The sequence below is a fragment of the Hetaerina americana genome, unplaced genomic scaffold (assembly GCF_022747635.1).
Source record: "Hetaerina americana unplaced genomic scaffold, ioHetAmer1.1.p SCAF_4, whole genome shotgun sequence".
NCBI classification, from domain to species: Eukaryota; Metazoa; Arthropoda; class Insecta; order Odonata; family Calopterygidae; genus Hetaerina; species Hetaerina americana.
In genome coordinates, this window is record NW_027286985.1 from 55,863,055 (window position 1) to 55,890,825 (window position 27,771).

General features: G+C 38.9%; 1 protein-coding gene across 1 annotated transcript in view; it reads left to right on the forward strand.

Annotated features, from left to right (window-relative positions):
* The window catches only part of Camta (Calmodulin-binding transcription activator), a 1,815,113-nt gene that overhangs the window by 106,673 nt on the left and 1,680,669 nt on the right, over window positions 1-27,771 (forward strand). Inside the window, exon 3 of the mRNA XM_071590285.1 lies at window positions 1,995-2,064. The gene's annotated coding sequence lies outside the window, so the exon portion shown is untranslated. The remainder of the gene's footprint in view (window positions 1-1,994; window positions 2,065-27,771) is intronic.

Consider the following 27,771-nt stretch of genomic DNA (forward strand, 5'->3'; position numbering starts at 1 on the left):
CATCTTCTCCCGAGCCGAAAATGTTCTTTCGCTCAAAAGAAGATCCTTTTTCACTGTTCAGCCGACGTTTCCGTCTCTTTCGTACCCGTCCCAAGCGCAAATATGCACTCACTGAGCCCTCTCTCTTCTTATATCCATTATCTATTAGTATAGTCTAGAAAATAAGCCGTATCTACGAAGGTAGTACCGATCAACGAACCTTGTAGTAAATAGAAATTACGTGTATCCAGTGGGGATCGTTACTGATTGTCCATGAGTGCAGTAAATAAACAAATTTTAGAACTACGGGAATAAGTCTATACGTGGGTGACTGTTTACTTTTCCTGATATTTATCGTTGAATGAGAAAACTTTGGACAAGGGACTAACACGGAGATAGTGGGAAGAGATGATACTCTTCACAATTTCGATCGTTCTTCATAGTATTGAAACCATATGCATTACGTTAGGGAAGCTGAGTTTACTCACTAAATAATCTTTGAAGTTCATGTGTTCATTCATACCAGTCATAACCAGTACATAATGATATATATGTCATCATAATAGTTTTAAATAAAAAGGCATAAGTATGGAGAATATAATTCACATTTACATTTATTTTTCTTTGGAGCCAGTTAAGAATACTTAACACGAAGAAAGAATTAAAGACTTTGCGTTTCCACAGAAAGGAAACGCGCATTCTTTGATTCTTACTTCGTGTTTAACAAATAGATTTCCACAAAGTATCGGATTCAACCATCTCTCAAATACTTAGCACAGTATTTTCCAGTTTTATACCCTCTCCCTGCATTCAGTAGCCTACCATAACAAAAAGATGTTGCATTCTCTCTCTTTGCGTTACGAAAAATTTCTGTCGGTTTGTTACATGAGGGCATTGGAATAGATTTTTCCCTCTCCCGACCAAGTTCAATGGCAATGCAGAAATGTCCCACATAAGTATCTTTTAGTTATTATTATTTTTTCAAAGATCTACATTATCTTTTTATTGAGTTTTAGGGATGGAATAATTATCAAATCAAAATTGAATTGAACTGTGTTGAAAAATCTTCATTTATCCAGAATCGAAACTTCAGTTTGATCAATGCACTCATGCTTCATGGCAAAATGCTTTCAGGTATTAAGAGCAATGGCACTCAAGTAGAGAAATTGGAAAAGACGCGAGGGTTTGAGCTAGACAACGCTGTTATTACGTGTTCGTTATATTATGCAGGCAAAATTTTGTAATGGAGGGTTGAACTTACACTCCGTTTCTTTATTCTCTCACTTGTTTCATTTTTCCTTCTTGGAGGTTCAAATGAGAAGGGTTTTGACGATTATTTGGGCTTCAGCGGGGCTGCTTTAAGGTCTTTATAACTTTTGAATCGAAGATTTCAAGAGCTTCGGGTAAGCCCTCCTTATTCTCCTCGTGGCCAAAGTTGTTCACCTTATGAACGTTAAAATGAGTGTACCACATGGTAATTCTGCTGAATTTGTTGTGGTACCCCGCATTTGTTAATTTCGGCCATTGAACATCATGCCTTATAGCATATTCATAAAGTTCATAGAAGATATATCTCTCCTGGTGGGAAATTCGAATCATTGTAACTCTTTCATAATTTAAAATCATAGTTTTTTTCTGCTTCTTATTTGTAAACGGTAGGACGTTTTATTTACTAAATTTTCATGTTGATATAAGAATAATTCGTCTCCAATTTTAATTAATTTGTATTTTCCCTGCGACATAGTACGTAAATTTTAAGTAGACATTTCGCATTAAATAGTTATTATATTTATTTGTAAACAAACCACAGAAATCAACCTTGAGGTTGATTTGATTAAAAGATATTTATTTGAATATATATCAAGATTTAAACCTATGTGGAGATAGCTTTATGCTGTTAAATCATGCGTTTGACTCTTGATGCGTGTTTTTATTGTTATTTATATTTCATCTCTTCAATTCAAATTAAATAACTTTTAATATTGTGTTTATAAATTATGGTTGTTTTATTACAGTAATATTCGAATGCTGCTGTGGCCTGGTGAATGAAGGAAGTCAATAACGGAAGGCGAAGCCGCTGAAAACGTAAGTACAGTGATTCTTATTTTAAACTCACATTTTTACCGATTTTTGGTTATTATTTTTGTTTGAAGTATTTCGTCATTAGGCAATAGGAAAATAATAAAATGGGTTAATAGTATGTCAGAAGTGTATGGTTTTGTTTTTCAGATTGATTAAACTATTCGATATACTAGGAATTCATTGGAATTTTAATGCTATTGTCATGAGAAATATAATTATTATGGTTTTTATGGATACGGTAATCATTTTGCTTCCAAAGAGAGATTCAACGCTGGAAAAAATACGCCTTTATAATTAATTTTTTCCACCTCGGATGGAGTTTCAAAGGATTTCGGAGTCGTATTGTTTTACTTTTCCAATCGCGTGAATATTTCCGATTAATTATACCGACAGGAAGATAAAAAGAAAACGTTTTAGTAATGCATTATTTTTATTACCATCGATTTAAAATTGCGTGGCAATATGGCGTTAAGATGCAATTCCTCTGCAGAGATATGGGTTTTCACTTCAGTCCCGAGATTAAGACAAAGCGCCCTCCGAGATATGCTTGAGCTTGGTATGTCAGTGAGGAATGACATCCCTCACTCTCTCTCTTCCACATGTACTTTGAGGTCTTCAACTCCTCCATTCATAACTCCCTCATGGACTATATCGATGGAAAAAGAATTGGCATTAATGACTCTGAAAAAAGTCCCGGATGGGGATTTAGGGTAAGGGGATAAGGAAGGAGATGAGGGGGATGAGACAATGCCAGCTCATCAATTCGCACGCCTTCCCTCGACCCTGGAACGTCCCTTCGAGCCCGGAGCGACGCCTCTGCTGTGTCCCCTCCCTCCAGCTCCGGGGCCATCCATCTAAGCCGTTTCTTCCTCTCCCGCCTACCCCCGCTATCTCCCTAGCGATCGCCCTGCTTCCTTCCTCTCCCCCACCCTCCCTCCACCCCCTCTTTTCCTCTCCGCAAACTCTCCTCCCACACGATCAAATAGACTTGTTTTCTGGCGTGTTCCCTAGAAATATATATTCCCCGTCCGAGGGTGCAGCAAGCCCCTTCTAACTTCCCGCCCCGAAAAACTTACCTAATCCCCCGGAGGTTTCTCAATAGTCGCATATATTCGGTCCTTTGTGATTCTCCCCCCCACGACTTCCATTTCTTTATTTTTTTCTCTTTTACACTCGCTCCTTTTCACTGGCCTTAACGGTAGTAATGGATTGTTTAGGACGAGGGCGTTTTGTTCTCTTTCCCCGAGTTCTTTTTCTTCCTTTCTGTTCCCCAATGCCCGCTCACACCACTCACTCGGGTAACTCTCGGGTAGCGTACTATTTTTATGGTCGCCATTCGTCCCACGGTCACCTGTTTCAAATAGTTTGGTGGCATGCATGGAGACTCTTCTTCCGCGTCTTTCACGACCCTTTAGGGGAATGAGGTGGGAGGTTCGCGCGGGAACGGATCGAATCACCCGCACGCCGCGTCTCCGGCCGCATATTGCCGAGGGTTGAGGGGAAATGGTTGGTGTTTATTTTTAATCATTTAATTTTCTCTTTAATCGTTTAATCCATCCTCCGTGTCCCCTTCAAAAACCTTAGGCTTTAAATCAGATGTTTACGGTTGGGATAATTGGTTGTTTTGACGGAGGAGGGAGATCGTCGGCGTCTCAGCTCACTGAAAATATTTTGGTTGTTTCATGGCGCTCATCTTAATATCATCGTGTTCAATTTACATTTTCGTTTGTTTTTTTGATATATTTTGCGTAGCGTTTCCCTCAAGCTGACATTTATAAGAATAATATTTGCGTGAATATTAATAAGCAGGGCACATTTTGTGAATGATCTCGGGGGTAGTTTCAAGGGACAGTTTGTGTGATGGACAGGGGATAATTAATCATTTTGAAAGAGTGGAAAAATTATTTGAAAATTAAAGGAACGAATGTGTTTATTCCTGAGACACAGATATTAACATTAAATTGTATGTTTAAATGGCCATTATTAAGTAGTTGTTATATATATTTCATCCATCGTTAGATGGTAGAATTGTTATTTAAGTGTCATTGTTTCCGTAAATTTAACAGTTAGAGGTTACTCAAGCATTTGGAAATTATCCGCAAAACGAGGCCGTTAGATAATTTAAATTTTAAAATTAAGTTTAAATTTTGCTTGCCCAAATACTGTCCTATCTAATATCTATATTGGCACTGGCAAAGTCACTTTTGGTGAATGTTTTGAAATTTTACCTTATTGTGTCTTTATCGGTGATGAGATGGCTCAAAGAAATGGTTGATGAAGTATTTAATAAAAAATTACGTGCTTAGGGCCTGCTTTGCAATTAAATTTTATCGAAATAAGAATAGTTCCTTAAAATCTTTGTCAAATTCACTATCCTTACTCGATACTAATAAAAATTAAGTATTGTACTAATAGCAATTGTAGTACACGTTACAAGTTGTTTTCCGGAAAATGTATCTACCTACTTACATGCTTAGATGAAGTGTACAAACGGAGTATTTGGGGCATGGGATATTTGACATTCAATTTTCAAGTTCCAATAGCCTCCAAGTAGATCTTAGTATAATCCTAAGTAATTTTCTTCAAACTTCTTTGTAATAATGACAGTGATCACGTCCTTGACTACCAATCCAAGGGTCGCGGGTTCGATTCCCGCCTGAGTGGGTTTTCCTCCACTTAAGGCTTGATTGTTTGTAATCGCGTCTATTGCTATCATTGTCAATAGTCCGATGCAAAGGCCAAAAAGTGTTGTTTTCGGACTAGGGCGAAATAAATAAATAAAATAATAATCAATGTATCTCAATACATTTATTGTGTGGTTAGAGGATAACACTACATGCTGCTATGCTAGTGACCACTAAGTTAGATAGCACGAAAGCTACTTGAAATCGTAGTTGTTACTTGAAATCAAAAGATTATATGTAAATACGTAAGTTAACAGTAGATCATGTTGAGAATCCTGTTAATTGCCTCTCTCTGTTAGCGCCTACTAGTCATATTTGCTGCCAAGTGTCATGACGTCTTTATCTTTTTACACACACACGCACACAGACACAAACACACACACACACACATATACATATATATATATTTATATACACACACACACACATATTTATATATTTATTTATAATACACTGGTAAATAACTAACAGCATACAAAGAAGAAACTCATTCGAGGATTGGTTCAAATTTTCGGTGGCACAAAAACCCTTAGTGTTCACCGATTAAAGAAATTATGCCTACCGTGCTGACTTACCCTAATATGGTAAAAAAATCAATTTTTTAAGGACCAAATGTATTCTAGTAGCTATGAGTATATTATATAAATGTTCATTGGTCTTTTAATTATGATTTGAATGCAATATTTGTTTGAGAAAGGTAACCGATCAGCTTTTTATAGGTGAGAAAAGGTGCTACATTGCGTATTAATTATATCACCCAATAACTTACTTAAAAAATATCACCTGTCCCAAAATTTTTCTTCGACTACATCTCTTCAGGCTTTAGGTGGTAGCAGAGAATCCATAGTCTCATTCTCGCCCAAAAGTGAAGACGACTATCTGTCTATCTATCTACAGAAGATTCATCTAGAACCATAAGTGAATACTTTTTATATTAAGTTAAAAACATAATTTTGCAACTTATTTTCTGTCAAATTTGAATGAGGCCATTTTTTCCTTAAAATCCAGGCCTAAGTGCTCTGCTAACGAACGTTCATCTCTTCTGATAGCTTGAAAAAAAGAACTCGTCTGTTTGAAATGCCCCCTTGCTCGCGCAGTCGCTGTGAAAGGTTGGATGCCTTTACCTCATATAAATACGCCTCGATCACGGAATCTATTTTGCCTCATTTCCTCGGGAAAGCGGCGTCATAAATTTATCTTCCTTCCACGGCTGGGAGTGGGGAAAGGCGATGGATACTAACCGCTGAGCTTGATGCCATAAAAAAGGGAGCGGATTGCGATTACCCCCAGGGTGGTCGCAGTAGTTTATAACGCGTCAGATGCATTGAGTGATGTTCAGGAAAAAAACTAGGCTCCTGTCTCTCTTTTTTTTGCAATAACTCGAAGGTGATTCAGTTTATGAGACCGTGTCATAATGGTTACTCATCCTGTTGATGAGGAGTCATTCCTGTTAAGCGGGTCGATTGACGGGCGCGCCTGTTGAGCTCATTTATGTGGCTAGCCGGAAAGGATCAACGTGAATTCATTATTGTCTAGCGGTTATTCCATGTTATTTGAGTGAGACGCTACTACCTTCAAGTTCCTGTATTGTTCTTCTATGTTTGTAGCCAGCCTTTCAAAAAAAATAACTTATCTAAATTTAGGTAACTAAATAATTCAGTATGTGTAAATGTGAATTATTGTGAATATTTTACCCCAAAATTACGATGGCTAGGTCTATTCATGATATATAACTATGCTTGATACAATTTTTCGTCCACGTTTAAGTTCCCATTTGAAATTAAAAGCTAAGTTTTAGTTCGGTTAACTTAATCCACCCGCGTAATTACCACTTGACTTTAACGTTACTGATTAGATTACGCCCGGGAAGGTCTGGGACAAAGTAAATACCATTGCCATGAGGAAATGTTGAAGAGATTTCCTTAAATTTATCCAGAAATGTATGCTAATCGAGAGATTTCTCTGACGAAATCGGGGAAGAATCGGAAAAACCTTTGCTGAAAGTCGTGAGCCAATACCCTTTCGCGCGATATAACAGTATGCGTACGCAGACCCTGGAGATAATGGATTTCCTTTGATTTCCCATGCTCCTCTAATCTCGGCTCTTTGCTCCTTCAAAAGATTTCCCCGCCCTGACTCCTCCCCCTCCGCTCTTCCCCTCTCTCACTTTCCTTCCTTTCCTACTTCCTCCGTCCTCCCTCCATCCCTGCTAGTCGCATGACTGGGGCGGATCACGGAATTTTCGGCCCACGCCGCGCGGCGGCGGGCCTTCGATCGGCCTCGGGAGGTCAAGGGTGGGCGAGCACCCTCGTCACGCCCCCTTCCTTCATCCCCCCCATCCCGACTCTTACCGCTTGAGACTCACCCCTAACTCCGGCCCACTTCCTCTCCCTGGCAAATTCAACCCTCCCGTCATTGTCCGATTGCGGGGCAGGAAAATCGGATGTCTATGTGTTTTGTACCTCTTAGGAAGCATTGTTATGAATAAATGGCTATTATTTAATGCGAATGAAGATGGAAGATAATTCTCGAAACTGTATCTGTGTAGGGCAATAGTTATTGCTAGTGTATGTTATGATAATGGAAGATAAAATGCCCAGTTTTATGGAGATACTTTTTGTCAAAAATATGGCAAACTGTTAGCAAAATAAGTTATGGCCTTTTATTGATCCCAAATCACAATTAGTAATGTGTGTGTATGCATATATATATATATATATATATATATACATATACATTCAAACACTAAATCCCCCCAAACGGCGAACACATACTCATTTATATAGAAACAGATATAAAGAAAAGGGATAGGACCTCAGGAGAGGTGGGGAAGGCGGAATCAAGCAGATCAGGAATGCAAAATTTTTTTTTGCATTCGTGATCTCCCGGTCAAGGAAATATTTTTGCATTCGTGATCTGCTTGATTCCGCCTTCCCCACCTCTCCTGTGTTCGTCCTTCATGTATGTTCCTATCCCTTTTCCTTATATCTGTTACTATATAAATGAGCATATATATATATATATATACTATATATGTGTGTGTATATATATATATATATGTATCTATATAAACTACGGCAAAACTACTATACATATAAGACTACGGCAAATAAGAACTAGATGGATTGGACACATCTTTGGGCACCATGGATCAATTATACAAATACTAGAAAAGAGAAATGAAGGGAAGGTCTTGCAAGGAAGGCCAAGAGATAAGTGCTTAGAACATATTAAGGGCGTAAAATAGAGAAGCTATCAATGATTGAGGGAATTAACACTGAATAGAGAGGGATAGAGGGCTGCAATGAAGTGATCTTAGGATTGAAATGCTAATATCGTTAATGAACACAACGGAATGTAAAAATTGAGTATTAAAATATCCCAATAAAAAACCATAAACACAGTAATCAACCCGAAGTTCGGTTTGGTAGGTGGTGGTAGAGTTCACCCAGTACTAAGCCCGACGGCGTGTGACATTTACACATCAGGGTAGGGGGGCCAGTCCCTTTCCTTGTGCCGGTTATGGTTACCGAGGAAGACCTGTTACCCGAAAAATCACGTGCCCAGATTGCCTTGCCCGGGAATCGAAGGGTCCCTCCGGTCAGCAGTCCAACGCTCTACCCACTGGACTACTGCGACCCACCATATCTCAATATTTTCATAAATGATTTCATCTATCCGAGTTCCATCTATAGAAGACTTGTTGGAGAGAATAGGAACTCTGCGTGGTGAGGTTGAAAAAGGCTCGCAGCAAGCTAGCTTTTCATTTGAAAGACTCGAGCTATTCACCGGCATCTATTGCGGGGGCAACGGAAGCGTTGCTTCCATTTCAGCGTAGGCGGCAAGGCGGAGAAAGTGTGTTTCTTGGAGAGGAGACGGAGTGTAGTGGGGAGAAGTGTGTTAGTCGGAGGTCTGACTATTCTAGGAAAGAGGTAGGGGGAGAGTCTAGGGTAGATACTTGGCGTTATGGCATTCGGCAACGAAGAGTGCTTATCAGAGACGAAGTCCAAACTTCCTTTATTTTTCTCTTTAAATTTTGGTGTAGTTTTAATAATTCGATGAACAATTGTAGTGTAGGTAACAAGATGGTATAGGATACCATTTCGTGGCCATATTGAGTGACAACCTGTGGATTTTGCAATTAAAATGATGCATTTGTGTGCCCACAAGTTTTATCGATCATAAACTTGTGAACACTATAAAGCTATCATGCTAATTATGGATATGCATACGGATATACCACAACTGCCTGTCTGACTCTGATAAGGTGTGGAATTGGTATTGCTAAAAAAATGATCTCGAAAATTATTCCCATCTTTTCTGGTACGGTTTAAATGGTTTCATGCACGTTTTGAATATATTTTTGAGAAGATTACTCTTTCTCCGCAATCATTTTTATAGGGGATCGGGATGGTGCGGTGGCTAACGTACTTGCATCTGCACTCATACTCGTACCCTGCATCTGTTAATGACGACACGGTTTGTAGTTGTTCGCGTATGTTTTCTATTTTACCCCACGTGTTTCAATTCAGTTATTATCCCAGAAATAAGTGATATCTGGTGAATATTGTGCACCACTGGGTTAATTTATTTTGAAAGCAATACATCCTTATCCTAGTGTATTCATCTCATCCCTATTAACGACTCGGCCCGGAATTCCACGTGGGAATATTTATTGCAAAATGTAAATTTTACCATAACGAGACATTTGTCATTAAATATCACTGCGCGTAGCTTTATCCTGCTCATATATATATATATATATATATATATATATATATATATATATATATATATATATATATATATAAGGTGATTAATTTTAAGCTAAACATAATAATGTTATCTTGGCAGATTTCTTTTGGAAGTGAAATGTGGATTAAAATTTGGATTAAAATTTTGCAAAATTTCTTGATACAAGCATTGTTGCTGATAGTTAATAGTTATATTTTCATGTAAACCACTCTATATAATGGTATACGTTTACATTTATTATGATTTTTATTCGTAGTACATTATGGAAATCCTTTTGAATATTGAAGGCCAGGGTTAAAACGTACTTGGGCACCGTTACTTGGGTATCAGAATGGTATGGAGTTTATTTTCATGTCCGATGGCGGATCACATGGCAATTCTCTCGGGGTGTAGTTCCCTCGGTGGAGATTGAGATATGCGGGAATCGGTCCAGAAAAAGAGAAAGGGAAAGGAAAGCGACCCATAAAGATGTGAATGCATGTTGGTAGCTTTTGAACGATATGTGGGGAGAAATGGACTCGAGAAATCTATTGGTATACAAGCTGTTTTTGCATCGGATAAAATAAATCTGTATCGTATTGACTCCATTTCAGAAAAATATTACGCTGTTGTCCTTTTACTGCAACCCATGGGCTATTTTTATGGGCGTTCAAATCCGTATTTGAATGCATCAGCTACCTTTGTTCATTTTCCATTTTTTTTTACTTTGTCAACATTTTCTTATTACCGTATGCACCTCTTACCGATATGTCCCTAACATCTTTAGGGTGATATAAAAGATTACATCAGGTATGTCCTTCATTTCTCGTTTCACGCGAAGTTGACTGGCTGAAGCCTTCAATTATCCCCTAACTAGTATCTATTCGTCTTTGAAAAGGACTTTTTGAAAGAAGCATTTCACTATCTTTATATACACAAATACCATCACAATGGCAACGAAATTGATTACAAAGTGTGTGAGACAATTGACTACTCATACCTCGAGGTCGCAAGTAAGATATACGTGTATTACCTGTTATCAATGGCATGGGTATTACGACCTCGAATGATTCATTTCAACGAACTGTAAATGTCATTTTTAAGGAAACCGTATATTAAAGACAATCTCAGACCGCTAAAATACTAATTAGGATTGGAAACCGAAGATAATCACGTCAATAGGGAATCGGGATTGTACGTTGGCTGATACAATAGCTTCCCACCACGAGGGCACGGGTTCGAATCCTTGATGTTGCACACTTTTTTCCGTAGTATCTTGATCCCTATTCGGGGTCTATGTGGAGAGTGCCTCACATGGAGTAAGCCTGCTGTCGGATGGTACGTTAAACTGTGGACCCCTCGACGCTTTTCGTAAAGAGTAGGGTAATGCCGACACCGGGTTCCTCTCCAACCATCCACCGTTCCCTATATTGCGCCAGTGACCTCAGCTGTCGGCCTGCCTGCTAATACGTACGTCAAGTGTTTATGAATTAAAAGCACCCCGGGGAAAAATTTTGTGTCCCAAAATAATGTTCAACTGAAGTTAGTTCTTGGTAAAACAAAGTTTAGGTAGTATTATATTGAATTTACTTTAGGTAATATTTTTCATTCTATGCATTTAACATTATATGGAAAACTTTTGAATTTGAATATTATGAGATGGGCGGGTTTAAAAAGAAACGTAGAGTATAATCTGGTCGCCGGGATGAAGTAGGTTAGAGGAATGTTAGAGGGTATGGAGAGAGAGAAGGTCAATTCGAGAGTTAAGGAGGTAGAGATTGGACCTTTAAAGCCGTGGCGAAGACTCCCACGACATTTTATCCCTGGATCATTACCTTCTTTAGGCTCTCCGCCTCTTAAGGTGTCTGGTGGAGATAATAAAGAAGCGAATGATCCTGGGATTAAATATCGCGGGATGTCGTAGTGTGTCTCGTCGGTAACACGTTTCATGTCCCTTCATGGGTACATCTTCAACTAGGAGGCAGGCCACCCATTGAGACAAGGAAAGCAACGAATTGTCTAGGACTCCTAGAAAATGGTGAAAACCAGGACCTCACTGAACTTATTAAAATGCTTTGAAGTACAAATATCCTATATAAGGGTTCCGAAAACAATGTGTATGTGATGATTTTAACACTACTTTTCAATCGAATATTTCCTTAAAAATAAACTGACACATATTGAAAAATTGCCCGGTACTCTGAAAAATGGGATATGTTCATACAATATTAAGATAGAGTTCATAAGCCAGGTGTCTTGTGTAAGCAAAAAGAGATTCGATGGGTTGTCGCTGTGCATGGTATTCTTACGCCTCATAACTTGTCCATTCAAGCAGTGAAGTTAAAGCACACTGTGAACCGCAGTGTGTTTCCATCGTGTATTCCGTATTTTTTAAATATGACTTTATTTGGCGATTATGTGAAATAAAAAATCAGTCATGACTTAGTTACCTCTCATTTCAATATCAAATGATATTAATTAGAGTTCACATGATTCAGTGTCCTTGGAAAGGTAAACATTTTCCTATGGATTAAATACTCGATAATCATATGACATTGAGATAAACAGTCGGCCAGGGTCTGGGCGATATTTAATGCCTTTCATGTTGCCACAAAGTGGAAATGAGGCGCTTGGAAAAAATGCGTCTCGTGGTTTTTGTACTCCTTAGAGCGTTTGGGGGACGAATACTATCCGGTAGTTTCTCTCAATCTGATAGACATGAACAACTATGTTATCTTGCCATGGAGAAGATAGGTAAATTCATAAATGCAGAATCAGAGGATCCCCGTAGGAAGAGGTTGTGTGCGGGATCATGAGGCGAGGGAGAAGAGCGAGGGTGGGGGTTTAGGGCTGGAAGCGAGAGTTGGGGGAGGAAGAAGGACAGGGGGGATAATGGGAGCATTGCCGATGCCTCCCCATTCCTCCTCGCCCCTCCCTGGCATCGAGCCCTCTCGGAGTCAACCGACGTGTCGCTTCCTCCCCCACCCCCTCCTCTGTTTCGCCCATGCAAGCGTGATGGTGTGTGTGTGTCTATCTATGTTTCCGTAGTTGAGTCTCCCTCGGGGCCAACGCCCCCGGGAGATGGACCGGCGGCGGCTCATTTTCTCTCCGCTGCCTCCCCGTCAAATCCCACCTCATCGCGTCCATCCCCTCTTGCCCTCTCGCCCAAACCCTCCCCGATTTACTCTCCGGTGAGGATGGCGTCCGACAATGTTGACACGTGTGGAGAATTTGTCGTCGACGTGGTGAAAGTGTTGCTCACCACGTTGCTCTTATTTCGGAGCTTGGGTAGTTATACAGAGAGCTTATGTACTGCATGTCATTGACGATCGTGATTCGTTCTTGAGAGTTAATGCTACTCTCTTAATCTTTGTTTTGACTGAGGGGCGTGTGATAGCCTTTGATGCTGCACATTCCCTGTATATTTTGCGAACAGATCATTTAAGGAAGTCAACATTTTGAAATAGGATCCTAGCATCTTTCTTACAAGTTAATTTAGGTGCATTTAAATGCAGAAAAATCGCACAGTGAATTGTTGGTCTCCATTTGAAGGCATTTTAGCTGGTGGCAAAATTTTATACTCATTATGAGGAATTGTTTGATGTATTTAATCGTATTAACTTTAGAGGGATGCGAATAGGAATAAATTCGATCACGTAGAGATCTCCTTGATGAAGGTATAGAGACTCTTATTTTCTCCTAGTTAATTATCCTGGAGTAAAAGGAATGATAATAAACATTATTAGTAGAGACTATGATTTTCGGATTAAAAAATCTGCTGAGCTATGCTTATATATATAAGCAATTAGTTGGTCTCCTAATTCGTTTCATTGATTCATTTAAAAAAACAATGGAAGCTTAAGGTTGCTATACAAAAACTATGGATGTTTTCGTTGAATGCATTCAACTTTATTTTTACTGGTACCTGCTCGTATACTGCTTGTAAATGGAAACCTTAATGCAACCGTTTGAAATACGAACTTTTATATCTGCAAACGGCAGTAAATGGCACAAATCGGCAAAGAAAAGTTAACTAAGTGTTGAAATAGAAAAGGGCATGCCATCACCGATATTCACTTATTTTCTCGGATGTCATAATGCAAAGAGAAAAATCATTCCGGGGCTTAATCAGGAAAATTAAGCATCTAGAAGAGATGATATTTCTTATTTATTCTTGTCATTTATTTATTTAAAGAATATTTATAAAAATACGGTTAATCTCGATTAAAGCATTATAAAATGTACTATCATGTGATTTCGTCTTTGTTACATACTCCGCTCAATGTTAATTATTACAATAATGATCCGACGAATGTTTGGATAGAGTAATATGGTGGCCACTCAAGTGTTCTTCTGGTTTTATTCATCATGACAACTTAAACTAGGTTAAGGGTGTTAAAGTTTTCCATAGGAAGAATTTGCTGTTATTTGGCTTTTTTTCTAATGCGAAAGCTTCATACTTGTTTGTGGTCTATGATTGTTCTAATATTTAAAAGGCTTTTGTCCCAGCAATAAGAAGCTATAGCTGTTACCCTTTTCTGAAAACTATCTTGATGGATATGATAGTGTCAAGAAGTGAAATTCTTCTTAAACATTATATAACCTGAGAATAATGGCGATTTAGTAGTGATGGTGACTCAAAGTGGCACCTGTGGATGGTTGGCGAAATGAAAAAGATAACTTACTACCGATGGAATGAAGAAACCTCTTCAAAAGTCTGGTGTGGCGTCCTTAAAGCTTTCGCTCTCTCTCTTTTGAGTACGCGTACGGAACTCGGTAGTTATTTTTTTCACCATTCGCACCTATTTCAGTCATCCGGGATTTTCCATTTAATTTTCCGGATTAGTCTTATACACGCGTACGCCGACACGTGGGTCGATGTGGATGACAAAATGGAGGAGAACAAGAATGCGAAGACCGAGGGACTTCCTGTAAGTCTGTGAGACAGTTAAACCGTCATCAAAAACTTGCGACGGACGGTTCTCTAAAGCGCGGCATGGCAATGCTTTTGGCTCGGCGCTCGAGTGTAACCGCCGCTTCGGCCGCCAAGTGACAGTTGGCTCCGGAGGTTGCGGCTCCGTCACTTCGTTTCACTTGGTTTTCCTTTTTGAAGCCGTCCATCTCCCGAACGTACGCCTCGTCTTCACTCGTCTCCAATCGGCATACGAAGCTTTAGCTATCCGCGCTGCAATCGTAGTGTGCACCTTGTTTTTTTTGTCGTCCAAACCATTGTTGCATTTTTAGAATTTTCCCTTGTTTACGCTTTAGAAATATGTTCTCCAATCCTCCAGGAAAGGAGACCCGTCGTCGCTGAAGCTCATTTTCATGCTCAACTTGGGTTTTTGCGGGTCAAAGTAGGATGTGAATGAGATGTAAATATATTCTCCGGCCTAGTTTTTGCTGTACATCGGATTATTCTCATGCTAATAATTCTCGCACGCTTCCCTCGAAAAATCTTTTTTCGCTGAAATTACCTAGTGCAACATTAGTAGTCTACAACTATAAACCTGGGATCATCTCGGTGGTTCAATCCAGTGAGTACAAAATAAAAATGCAAGCATGATTTGTCAAAAAAAATGTCCCGTTAATGTATGCGTTCTCTTTTATCAGATGCCTAAACGTCACGCAAACTCCTTTTACTATAGTTTATCTTAGGGTGTTGAAAGGATCTTATAAGTCCGCGTCGGACCTCCCCCGCCTTGTCTAAAGGGTACCTTGATTGAGACATTTGCAACGTGGTAGCTCAGGCAAAGGAAATCATTTGGTTCCAACACATATTATCATGACGTGAATGGAAGAGAAGAGATCGAGGGGGGCACATTTCACTGTATTTCAATTTGAAGGCTCCTTAATAATGACTAGGTGAATAAAATATCCTTGTTTCCCACGCAATTTTTCTTCGACGGCTTTCCTCTTCGTATAGATTTTACCTCATTACATTTTTTCAAATATATTTAATGTGGAGGCGATTGTTCGTTCTGTTACTGTATTCTTATTCATTATATGGTATCACTATCATAGTTTAACTTGATTTTTTCCTCTCTTTAGAATGCCTTCTTACCGTGGCGTAGTTCGTTAAAATCGGACATAAGGGTTTCTCTCCAAAGGGGCTTGTTATCGCAAGCACTCTTGCGCGTGCTACTTTTCCCATGATTGCACAATGACTACGGGGTGTCAAATGGAATTTTACAACTACAAGCATGTGCACTGCAGATGCTTTCATTTGTTGTGGATTTGAAAATTGCAATTTTCAAATTTATCTAGCTCAAATTTAATCGTTGAAATATGCTTAAGTGTTGTGGGTAAATCTGAGTGGGGTGCGTCGAAAAATATCGACAATCTTCCTATCGCCATTCATAGATCTTAATAATTATCGCGGTTTTTGTAATTCAATTCCGTCCATCTATTTCTCAAACATAAGTTTCTTCTAAGTCTTAACTTTGATAATGCTACAGCATTTGTATACTTTTTCTCTCTCTCTTCAAGTAATGCCATTCCCTTGTAAACATTGGAGCAGTCGGGCATACTATATTAGTATATAGCTCAGCAGAGCTTATCACGTTAAGAATTCAACGTAATTCATTACAATCTTTCCCTAATTTTTCTCTCGCTGAGCTATGCCACTTAACCTTAAAATTTAGAGCATTCGAGCATATATGGCTCATCTGAACTTTTTAACCGCTTGGATTAAATGAAAAGCTCTCAAACTTCGGTTTCCGCCCTGTCACCCTCCAGCTACATCCGCAACAAAATGCCCTTCCACCTCGCTGTTCTTCGTCCCTTTCTCTCTTCCACCCAACAACCTCACCCCAAAACTTCTTTACACCCCCCCTGCCCTCCCCTATCCCCCCATTCTTAATTCCTGCCTTCCGGTGAAGGACGCGGTTGGACCTCGAAAATATTTTTTTAATGTCTTTGTCCTTATTAATTTTTGTATATATGCTTTGTACATGTACACCAGCGAGAATTAATGCCATAAATACTCACATCCGTGATATTTACGTGATATAGTAAAGAACTTGAAGATGTCAAGTCCCTTTTTAGATAGCCTCGTCTTTATTCTAACACGACCTAAATCCAAAAGATTTTTTTGGAAAAACTGACGCGGACCTTTGGAAATAAAACTTATCCTATTCTGATAATTTTTCCTGTAATTATTTAACTGTATCCTGTTTAATCCAGACACATTTTTTATTCTTAACTGATTTGTATCATTTTTTGATGCTGGATTCCTTTTCCGTAAAATGATTATTTATCGGAGTGCTGACTTTCACCCTCTTTGATGGTGGTGATTCTTCTTGCTGCTTGAAATGTCAGCTGACGAGTCTTACTTTCTTATGTCAATCATTCGACAGTACTGTTGTTGAATCCTTTTATTCAAACACATGGATGGAGTCATATTCTGTGCATAGATAATAATATTGGGGCATTCTTTGAATACCTCTTACTAACTCTTACTTTTTCTGTAAAAATGTACCGTCAAATACTCCGCCATGCATAATTATTTTTGTAGCTTATGTCCATTGTAACGACATTTATTTGGCAGAATAATTTTCAAAGAATGAAGATAATCGGAGAATTATCTGTAAAGAATTTATGTTCGCTATTTAATTATTAATTTCCTTAGATTGACTCGGTAATAATAAGTGTAAAAAGGAGCCACATTTAGGTTGAAAAAGCAATCATATTCCAACGGGCAGATAGCAAGGAATAAATATGTAAAGACAAAGAGGTGTTTTTTTATTGTTTCACTCTATTAATTATTCTAAAACATTCTAATTTATGGGTCGCGGTAGTCCAGGGGGTAGATCGTGGGACTACTGACTGGAGGGCCCGGGTTCGATTCCTGCAAGCCTTTCTGGGCACCTGCGGCCCCACCCAAGCGTAATATGACTTTTCGGGTACCAGATCTACCTGGGAAACCATAACCGAATGTGTGAATTTCACACGCCGTCTGGCTTAGTACTGGGTGAACTTTACCATCCCCTTTGATTGAAAGATTGTTTTTAATTCCAAAGATAGCTTCAAGGCCGCATAATCCTGCACGACTTTCTGTTTGCCCCCGTAAAACTTCTAAAAAATACAAAATCGAGTTTTGTTTATTGCAGTATAAATTGCTTATATCTGCATCAGACTGAAGTTATACTCTTAAATAGTATAATGTTCACATAGTATTGTGTAGGACGTATTCCATCGTTAGGAGGGAAATGCCTTACATTAGTTGACAATCAATAGTACAGAAGGAGCTAATCATACCTGTTTTTGTAAATATTAATGGCTTTATTATTTTTACTGGAGTATTTTAACATTTTAAATATTATTATGGCATTTCAGTCCAAAAATACCATGTTTGAAGTTCATTATTACGTATCATATTTTTATTATTTTAATCGCCTAAAGAAATATGTTCATTACTTTTAAGTTTTATTTATCGTTCAAATTATTAATCTAGTATATGTATTTTACCACCTGGTCCTTCGAAGTCCAGTGCTGCACTTATCAGTGGGACATATTGTTGATTGTATAGTGTTTTTTTTCCAATAAACCAATGCTAGATGTTAGAAAATTTTTTTTTGAAATATTGACCATTGTGCTGCTCTTTTCTCAGTTCAGTGGAAAAGTAAAAATCGCATTTATTTTAGGAAACACCAAACTATGAGTCGGCATATTTGTCGTGTTAGGCTTCGAGGACAAAGGAAATGAAAATGAGGAAATGCACTCATTCTGGAGGCGATTTCTTCGCCCTCGCGACATTCTTAGTGCTCAGAAGATTAAAAAATATTTTGAAGAAAAATTTCAAGTCTTCCTTTAAAAATATAACGTATTTACTAAAAGTATGTCGTCAATTATGAAGGTAGATTAGATTAAAAAGTGTTGTCATTGGTTGGAAGTGAATTCTTAGTCAAATTCCGGGACACCGTTAAACTGGATTATTCAGGCAACGCATCTTGCAAGTTCCACTGTGTCTTCAATCGATTCTAATTACCTTTATACCAGATTATTTTACTCGCAGAAGTGCAGGACCTTCAGTTTTTCTGCCACACAACATTTTTCAAATAAATACATTGGTTGTGTCCGAATTTCATTAACCAATTCGCTGACTACCTTTGCCATTATATTCGAAACAAGGACAAAACAATCTCTCCTAACGAAGTTTCTTCTTTAGCGATAAGTGAGGCGCGGTTGGCAGCAGTAGAAAATCAAATTAACTGCTACCCTGGCCCACGAAATCGATTCCATTCCTTTATCTCTTTATCCTCGAGCATAGGCAATCGGAGTTGCCTCGGTGCAGGGCTAAGACACCGGGAAGAGGAGCGAACACTTCTTGAGAAAGAGAGAGAAGCGTATATCCCCAGCGGCAGGGATGATACTAGACTGATTACGCGTATTTCTGGCGAGCCATGCCAATGGATCATGCCATGATGGGGAGCCATGCCATGCCAATGGCTCCCCATCAGTTCTCTCTTACGCGCTAGGGCATACTACCTTGATCAAAAAGTTCCCGGAATAACCACCGTGTGGCGCTCCCATCGTTCCGATTTGAGTTCTGTTTTTTTTGTTAAATTGGTACATTTGTTGTTGATATTCCCTTTAAATCTTAGTGTCATAACTTGACATTTGCAAAAGTTACGTAGCCAAGAGTACATCTATCTCTGTGTGTGTTGGCGATTTTTTACAATTGCAGAAATGGATTTAAATTTGCAACAACGAACTTGTATTAAATTTTGCGTAAAAAACGGATTTAGTGGCGCACGGACGTTGGAAATGTTGGAAAAGTGTTTCGGCAACGATTCTCTAAAAAAAACGGTCGTTTACCAGTGGCACGAGCGGTTCAGAAGTGGTCGTGAGTCAATCGAAGATGATGAACGCAGTGGCAGACCATCGACATCGAAAGTCGGTGAAAAAATTGATAAAGTAAAAGAAATGTTGGTCAATAACCGCAAATTAACCATCAGAGAAATAGCGGAGGACTTGAACATTGCCTATGGATCCGCCCAAGACATTGTGGTTAATGATTTGGGTTTCCGTCGTGTAGCAGCAAAGTTGGTGCCAAAAGACCTCAATTTCATGCAAAAAAGAGACCGTGTTGACGTCGCAAAAGACATGATTTGCGAGGCTGAATCCGATCCCACATTCATCAAAAGGATCATTACTGGAGACGAGACGTGGGTTTATGAGTACGACACGCAATCCAGACATCAGGAAAGTGAATGGCGTTCACCAAATGAGCCGAGACCAAAAAAACCACGTCGTTTTCAGTCAAAAAAGAAGGCAATGCTGACGGTTTTCATGGATTACAACGGTGTAGTGCATCATGAATTTTTGCCAGAAGGCCAGACAGTAAACAAAGAGTATTATTTGGGCGTTATGAGACGTTTGCGTGAAGCAATTCGCCGAAAGAGACCAGAAATGTGGGCAGAAAACTCGTGGATTTTGCACCATGATAACGCACCGTCGCACAGTGCTATCATTATTCGTAATTTTTTGACGAAAAATGCAACAAATACCATCCAACAGCCACCGAATTCACCTGATTTGGCTCCCTGTGACTTCTTTCTGTTCAATCGAGTTAAAAAACCATTACGGGGAACGCGTTTTAGCAGCCGAGAGGAAGTAATGGAAAAATCGCAGGAAGCACTGATGGACATACCGAAAACCGAATATAAAAAATGTTTCGAGGATTGGATCAAGCGCTGGCATAAGTGTGTTGCAGTCGATGGGGATTACTTTGAAGGGGACAATATAGATTTAGATGAATAAACTTGTATTTTTAATTTTCTGAATAAATTCCGGGAAATTTTTGATCAAGGTAGTATTTCTCGAATGGCAGTTTTGTGATTTCTTTTTTGCCTTGCGCACGGTTCCCCAAATCGGTCCGTACTACCGCTAAAATTAAACTTGATGCCAACCCCGGGCGTATTTCTTTTAAGCGTTGCATGTCCATTCTCCGTGGAGCTATCCTTTTGGATGGTGACTCACGCCATCGTGCTCGAAAAATTTCGTCGCCATAATTTATATCCCTGAGGCCTTAACCAAGGCTGTCCCCTCTCGCCATTTACTCTCCATGCTTATGACATCTATTCCGAGTGTGCCGAAGAGTTCGGCTACCATTTTTTTTCCTTCTAAGTGTAATTTAGGAGAATCCATTATGCTATTATAATTTGGCCAGTGGCACGATATTGATATTTTCGAAGTTTCGTATTATGAGTAAAACTTTTAGTGTTACCCCTTGTGCGCGTCCTTCTTGGTCTCCCAAGAAATTGCTTCATTCATCTATCGGAATAAATACTAATTCACTGTACGTATCCCGCAGTAGCAGTAAATTATATTTAATTTAGTTTTAAACAGAAATTGTTTGACTTGAGAGCAAAACTTCGTTCTCGGAATTTTTTTTCTCATCTATTTATTCCTATTGATAAAGGAGGTCATGTCTTGAATTTGATTAAGGGTTTTTTTTGAGATTCTATTTGGATCAACCTTATTTGAAACGACCCGAGATCATCTCTTGACAGAAGAGAATGAAGTATGGCCATGATCTTCGCGTGTGTTAAACACCCCCCACGCTCAGCTGTCAGTCGGAGGCGACTGTAGGAACTTTGTCCCCGAAGAGATTGAAATGGTATTAATCTATAAAAAAATGGTAGTGTTCGCTTTTTATACCACATCCTAAATAATTGGATGGCCTGGCGGGGTAATATAAATAGCGTTTGGTTTATCATAGTCGCTCATCTGTACTAAACCCTGATGATGGTGATTTCCTGAGGAATTGTTAATAATGTCCCTCTTCCGCAATATTACATTTTTCTTAAGACGTCATAATTTTTTGAATACCTTTACATGTAAAAGTATTCATCATATTATATGCTTTTATACTTAAGTAACTGCTCACCAAGTTTGTTTGCATTAAATCCTGTTGTGTATTCTGCCACTTGGCTCAAATAAGATAAGTATTATTTTATTTTGTTTGAGTTAATTCTTACTACGTATTGTCAACAGTACAATTATTTTTATTATTATTATTTAGTCGATACAAAAATGAACATAATATCTAGAGCGGGAAATGACGTGCACACACTTGCCTACAATACTTTGAAATGCGATGGACCTGGCTCATCGCAATATAAAAATTAAGCTATTGTAAAATAATTAGAAAGCGCTTTCCAGGATATTTTTCCTTTTTTGATTCTCAATGGAAAATCCTGTCTTAATAAAAATTGTATTGCCATTTATTTAATCTTACTTTAGTGTTTATAATCCACCTTGCGAGAATCAATGAATACATATCACATTTCATATAGGAGAAATAAAAGAAGAGAGCCTTGCTTTTCCAAATTTTCTTTTCCCCATAAAAGGCATGGAGGCAATGTGGAGCTTCCGTGATGTTCCTCGTTTATTTCAGGATGAACCGACTTTTCCCTCCAGTATGGAGTGAAATAGGGGTTCTTAGCCAGATTGCGCTTATTTAAGAGGGATAAATCGAGTTTATATGCTAATTCCCGGATTTATGCGTGACCATACTGCTATATCTCAACGGATTTTGGCTACCGAAAGGGCAGCTGCTTTTTAACGATACCGAATGTTGAAAAAAATCCATACAAGGCAAGGAAAACGCTACCGTTTTTCGGTTAATTTAAAATTTTGATTTGCATCGATTCCCGATATTCTCTTTTCAGTGCTTGAAGTAACGTTTCTGTTGAACTGAAAGTGTATTTAAGAGCTTATCTCATTCCGCACGTAAAGTTGGAATATGAGATGGTGTTTCAATGGCTGCTTAGTTTTAGGAAAAATTACCGTTTATGTGTAGGGCATTTAGTCGATCGGATGTACGCCACGCCTTTTGGGAATAACTATTTCCAATTAGGTAAGCACATTCGTAACAATTCCATAACTGTTAAATTAATGCTATACCATTTTCATTTTGGTTCTGCTTACTACAAACATAAAAGTTTCTATCTCCACCAGAAGATCGCAATCACTTTTTATCTCAAGCGCAGACAGCATATTTTCCGTTTTGGCTTTGAGTGGGAGAAACATGGAGGTTATATAAGGGTATAGATAATTTCAAATTATATTATCAATACAATTTGTGTTTCTAATTTATGTGAAATTTGTCATTCAACTTCTAATTGTTGTTAAAATGTTTGGCATGGGCAGCGTTAATCTAATTTCTTGTAGTTTTCCTTTGATTAATAATGGCTCTGGCATGAAAAAAACATAATTGATACCTTAAGTATACCATTACAAATATCTTCACCATGGAGTTTGAAATAATTAAAATATTTCATTTCAATTAATTTGATTATTGTAATTACCTTTATATTTTATCGTGAGCCAAATTATGTGTAATTTTATAAGTATCCATGATTAATATCAAAGTATTTATTCAATGAGCAGCGACATAGCTGAGTGATGAGGGTTATTTATCGTGTTTTTTATGTCTTTAATATTCACATAAACACCGTAAGAGGTCTTGTTGTTTGGCTCTCCTCTATATTCCCGAATTAATCAGTTTTTAAGACAAAAACATCCTTCGTTGTTGACATCGTCGTGAGTTATATTTAGAGATGCAAAGCTGTTCCATATCTGCATAAAATCATAGATTCTGGTTGGGTGCCTCTTCATCGTAGTTTGTTTCAATTCTCAGGTACATTTGGCAGCAGGAAATACACATCCTACTTTGACTATTACTGAAGGATAATAGTTAAAGAAGCATCGCCGGCATCTAAACTTTTGCCAAAATGCCAACCACATCGCTCCTCCCTTCAAGACGACATGCCATTTTACAGGCCGCAGGAAAGACGTAGTTCTACAACACACGCTTCTATTTCCTAAGAAAAGAAACCGTTGGAAACCTCAATGGATCAATAAAAAATTAAAAATAGGAAAAACTCGTACGGCATTCTTTCAGATTCACCATACCTGTGACTACTAAAGTTAGGGGATATGAAATCAGGTCAACTATGAAGTAGGTCAGGTTCAAATTTCTGTTTTGGATCAAAATGGTTAAATGGAAGCTTAAAATAAGCGAAGTAATTTGTATTAATGGTGAAGGACTTGTGAGTCACGAGCTGGAGGCTGCGCAACTTAAAAATAATAGATAACAATTGTCATTAACCCAGATTATGTGATTGTAGGGCTTTTCGCTGCTAACGTCGTATGAAATTACGCAATCCGGGCAGAGGTATGGTTATCCTATTTCTTGCTTCCTATGATCCTCAAGACAATATGGAGCCTAGAAAATCGCCCAGATTAGAACTAGCTGAATGTATCCAGAGTAATACCTGGATTTAAACAAACCCAAGACTCTCTCAGCTGCGTAGTTCCATTAAGCCACCGGCTCAAATGTTATATACCTTCATGATATGTTTCAATAACTGCCCGTGAATAATCTTGCTAAGCATGCTGGAGATGATTTCGGAATAATGATGGACTGAAATCACCACCGGGGAAAATTTCGCACGAGGAACATGAAGCAAATAATGGCTCGCTTTAGCGCTATTAAGTATGAGTATTAGATTTAATGGCTTAAAAAGGTTAGGAGCATTTAGTGAGTACGGGAAAACATTCCATTGATTGATGGCTGTTGATGGTTACGATGTCGGTGAAATAATCGTTAATACCGTATTTTTGGATACCACGTGGGAAAACATTATCGTGTTCCGACGAAAATACTCTGGCAACCTACAAATATCTCTAACTTATATATTTCGGCTTTTACGAGTATGTATGCATACGCTCTTCTGGAAGCGATAACATTGTATCTTTGGCATATTGGTGCCGCTGTGCTGGTCGATATCTCACGGTGATATTTTCACTTTAAATGCTTGTCAATATTTCTTGGGATAAAACCCGCATCTGTTAACAGGAGGCCAACTAAGGTTCGCCAATGACAGGGGCACGATCAACATGTTGTGACGCAATCCTCTCCACGGACTGTTCATTCCCTCCTCCTCGGTCCGAAATTCAGAGGATAATGACTCGGAAAATATGAAAGTCCTCACTTGCTATGGGGGTCGGAGCGTTATTTTCATTCCCCTCGATTTACTTCCGCGGCCTCGTATCAATCGCCTTCGTCCGCCGTCTCTCACGCACGTCGGGCCTCCATTTCGATTCTCATTTCCGGCCGACCTCCAGGCGACCCTCGGACCCAATGATTCCCCCCACCCCCCCTAATCCTCTCCCCTAACCTGTCCACTCCCGTTACCTTAACGTCTCCCTCATCTTTCTTCTCGCCTTCTCCTGCTATCCCATCTTTCATTCTACCACTGTGTCTCCTGATGGGTGTATTACGGTCGAGTGGGCCTTACGACTGGCTGGCTGTCGTAAGTTCAGCATCGAGGGGCGATTAAACTCAAGCACCACAAAATATCGTCCACATTTTGATGATTAAGAATCGGCGTACCGCCAAATACAGTATGTACTATACATAATGCCTTGCTAGCCACCGCTGGGGGGTGTGGCAGGGAGTGTTTACATACCAGACTACTTTTGACCCAAAATACTTTTCTTCTTTAGCGCCGTCGGATAAATTTATTCTGATTCTGTAGCATTCGCGAGAAAAATGAATCTTAAATCTATTTAATCTACACTTAATCTCTTAAATTTTACTGCCGTGATCCCTGCGACGGTAATACGATGAGGCTAATAATACATTTTCAACATCACCGCTAAATAGACGTTCCAATTTATGCAAGAAATTTAGTCTTTAATTTAACCTTAGTTTCGTGTTTAATTCCCAGCCTAGTTCCTGTAATGAATTTTTTAAGCTACTCAGTTTATCATGTCAACGCTTTAAAAATCTAGCTCCTCAATGCTGCACGAGATCTAATTCGACAATTAAACCAACTTCACAGGGATCCAATATACTTGCAGAATATTATAAATGAGGGCTAAATAGCGAAAGATAACATTGCTCTTTCACCTTCTCGTCACATATCCCCAATACTCGTATAATGAATCCTAATATTTTTTTTAGCTTTTCGACGTATTACTCGTGTATATTTCACATAGAAGAGGTCGCGAATAAGGGTTACGCGCAAGTGTTTAATCGCGTCTGTCTTCTCTATTTAATTGTTCTTGATGAGGTAGGTGTTCGCGAGTAATCTATTCATATTTAAAAAAATCATCATTACTCGCTTTTTTAAGCTTAATCCTAATTTCCAAGTGTCGCGTCAATGTTCTATATTATTAAAGTCATCCGCTAAACTGACGTAAAAGGTTGGAATCGCATTTCGTGTTGATGGCCTATCGAACTTTTATTAGGATCGTGCTTTTCGATTTTCCGCTATGCGTGAATTTGTATTTTGGCTCTCTCTTACCTTAGGCAATTGTGGAGAGTTTTTGCTGGACAATATCGTTACTGAATTTGATATAATGCATGCTATAAACTCTGATTACCCGGGAAGGCATCGTAATACAAAATCATATATTAATTTTATTACTGACCTGGTTCAAAGAATTTGTTGCATGAACTCATGGTTCTGGAAACCTCTTCCAGAAGTTTCTATATTAGAAGATTCGCTTCTCCCTCTCTGGAAACCATGGTTCCGTGAAAAATTCGGTGTGAACTGTATTGATCAGGTGACGAAATGCTCGCTTCTCGAAGAGCGTCATGGGGAAAAACTCGGGTATATTCTTTGTACGTACCTGTATACTCGTATAAGACCAAGATCAAGGATAAGTCAAATATTTTTCGAGGCTCTTCATCATAATCACGTAATTAATTTCCACATTGAGAATCAATATTTGAAATTGTATATGATAAATTTCAGATTCATTGAGTTTCAATATGGTACTCAATCCCATTGATTGGCGGGTGGACACAGCAACACAAGGATAGCAAGAACGATGAGCACAGAAAACAACGGAGCGGAATATTACGTAAAAAATTTCACGCGGACGGAGAATATCGTGCAGACCCGAGGAAAGTTTGATCTCCCCGAGGCGGGCGTACCCTCTATTTCGATCTCACTCCCCCCATAGCCTACTTTTAAATCTATTCCTCGATCTTCCATCCCTCGTACCTTCCTGCCTCACAGTGGAGGTCCTTCTGTTACATCAAATCGCAGAAAAGGGAGTAGAAAGCCCGTAATTGGAATATGGGAGATCAAGTAATCGTAAATCCTTAATATTTCCATATTAAGCACTTTAAATATTGAAAATTCTGATAAAAATATTTACTTTCGTGCTTAATTTTGTGCTGCGTGGTTTGAATTCACTATGTTTTAATTCCACATAGTATTGGTAGTTAATGTAATTCGTGATGTCGTTATTTTAGTCAATCATCCATGCAATTACGAGGGCGATTCGAAAAGTAAGGTCCCATATTTTTTTCCTGAAATATCAAATTTATTCACAACTTTGCGAACATCGTTGAAAGGCTGAGCATTTAGCTATTTTTCTACATAGTCGCCTTGACGATCAATCACTTTTTACGTCCTTGTAAGTAGTTTTTTAATACCGGCGTCGTACCTTTCTCCCTCCGCGTCGCGAAGCCAACTGACGACTGCTTCTCCGATATAAATTCATTGCCATTTAGTGGAAGTGTACGGTGAGAAGTGTATGGACATTAAAAACGTGCGGAAGTGGTGCAGGGAGTTTTTTGATGGCCGGGAAACTTTCACGATGAGCAGCGGCCGGGGCGGCCGAGTTTGCCGGAATCAACGGTGGGTCAAATTGACGAGATGGTGTGCAATAACCGGAGAATAACCCTTCATGAGATAAGGAAAGGCCTTAATGAAGAGAGTTGCTACTTCTCTGTGCAGAATATTGTGTCGGAGGTCCTCGGTTACTGCAAGGTGTCTCACCAAAGGAGTGTGTTTGCATTATGACAATGCAAGTCCACACCAACATGCACGTGTCACATCAAACGACCACCCTATTCAGTGAATTCGGCTGGGATATCATATAACACCCTCATTAAAGCCCATAATTTGCCCCCAGTGACTACCACTTGTTTCCCGCTCTCAAAAAAACCTTGGAGGACAGAAATTCAAGTCAGACGAGGAAGTGCAAGAAGCAGTCGTCAGTTGGCTTCGTGACGCGGCGGGAGAAAGGTACGACGCCGACATTAAAAAGCTGGTTACAAGGATGCAAAAAGTGATTGATCGTCAAGGCGACTACGTAGAAAAATAGCTAAATGCTCAGCCTTTCAACGATGTTCGCAAAGTTGTGAATAAATTTGATATTTCATGAAAAAAATATGGGACCTTACTTTTCGAATCGCCCTCGTAATTGCATGGATGATTGACTAAAATAACGACATCACGAATTACATTAACTACCAATACTA